The following is a 1,900-nucleotide window of genomic DNA, read 5'->3' on the forward strand; positions in this document are numbered from 1 at the left end:
CTAGAACATATAGTAAGTTGAAGATGAAAAAGTTTGGACCTTGTAAGATCTTGAGAAAATTTGACAGTGGTAATGCTTATGAGGTTGAGCTACCTAATGACATGGATATATCTCCTATATTCAATGTTGTTGATTTGTATTAGTAGCATGAATTAGATGATTAAAAGGTTGTATCATATGATTATCCTAAAAAGAAGATTGAAGAGGTTGAACAGGTTTTGGATTAGAGAGTTAGTAAGAGCATAAGAGGAAGAGATTACTATGAGTATTTAGTGAAGTGGAAGAATAGACCAGTTGAACATGCTACATGGATTTTCCAATTTAAATTGGATTTAACTCAAGTTGTGACAATTGCATGATTCAGGAGAATCATTTCTTTCTACCCTAGTTTTTCGATGTAGGAGCACCCTAGGTTTCTTTGCTTTCCTACACTTTGTTCATTCTAGCAGTGTTGGCCGAGTTATTTTAGACCTTTTTGAGCTCTTCAGTGTCAACCTTGTTGTACCTATGGTAACCAAGTTGTACCTATGGTGATCACGTTCCTTCAGTGAGAACCAAGTTGTTCCTTTGATGATTGAGTGTTTCTTCATCCTTTGAGTGATCCTTTTTTTTTTGTTGCTTGGATCCTTCTTTGATCAATTTGTTTGTGTTTGGGTTCTTAGTTGGAGTTGACTCTTGTATTTAATTTGGATCGTGAATCTAATGATAGGAATTTTTTTTTGGGATGAGTAGTGACCGTTTTAAGGCTAGTCTTTCTTTCATGTAATGTTCTATAATCTTTTGTAAGTCATTTTGGGAAGTATAAGTAGAGGTATTTGGTTTATTTTAAGGAAGAAATTAGAGGACTTAGAGGGAAAAAGGGAGATGTATCTGGAATTTTGAATTTGAAGTTGGATCATATATGTTGAAGTTATAGTTGTACCCCAAAAGGCCTTACAGCTGGGCATATATGTTGACAACTTGATTAGTCAATAAAGGTATTTTTTCTCTCTTTGCTTGGTGTTGTTCTCTATGTTTTTCCCTTGTTTCATCAACATGCAAAGGCATGATAACAAACTTTGCAAAGAGTGAGCATGTTGGTAAGTAATGTTTTTCCATAAATACGAAAGGGCGAGATTGGTGACCTTAGTTGCATATTTAGTAGAAATACTAAGGTAAGTGTTGAGTGATGTGATTAATGAACAAGAACATCTATTTGGAAAACTATGTGACAATCAGTCAAAGGAAGCAGTAGAAGAAAGAAGTCCAAAGTTAACCATTTGAGAAACACACCGACATACACTCTAGCATACCCACATTGGTATAAGAAAACAAATATAGATTATAACTGATCCAAGTCATCAATTTTATAAGTCACCGATGATGTGACAGAAGGTAAAAAGATAAACTGTACAAGTAAACAAGGATGCCAAGCTACCAATGGCTCACAAAGAGATTGACAACTTTGCTAGCCTAGACCCTAGGCATAGGGTTCATGGGTCCTCTATGAATGAAGCAAGCCTAGAATTCAAATTTTGAATTCAAGTATGAGCACGATAATTCGAGTATGGTAAAATATGCCTTGACTTCAAATAGAAGATATGTATAACAAGTATTAAAAAGGAAAGGGGTAGAGTGAACTAGAAAAAAAGGGAGAAAAAGAGAAAGGAAACTCAACTAAAGAAAAAATTTAGTATAGAGAGAAGAGGAGAGTGATAAACTATCGCACAAAACTAAGGAAGAGGTGATAAAGGGGCACTCACCAAGGGAGTAGGAAGATTAGTGCATCTTAGAGGAAACAGAGTAGAGATCTGTACAGAAAACTAGTTACACATCTAGGTAAAACACTTAGTATGATTTCTTACCATTGCATCTATTTGTAAGCTCCTAACAAGGTAAGATTCATTGAAAAAATTATTGT

Source organism: Cupressus sempervirens, chromosome 9 (genome assembly GCF_028749045.1).
Source record: "Cupressus sempervirens isolate cs-2001-9-10 chromosome 9, ASM2874904v1, whole genome shotgun sequence".
In the NCBI taxonomy this organism is placed as follows: domain Eukaryota; kingdom Viridiplantae; phylum Streptophyta; class Pinopsida; order Cupressales; family Cupressaceae; genus Cupressus; species Cupressus sempervirens.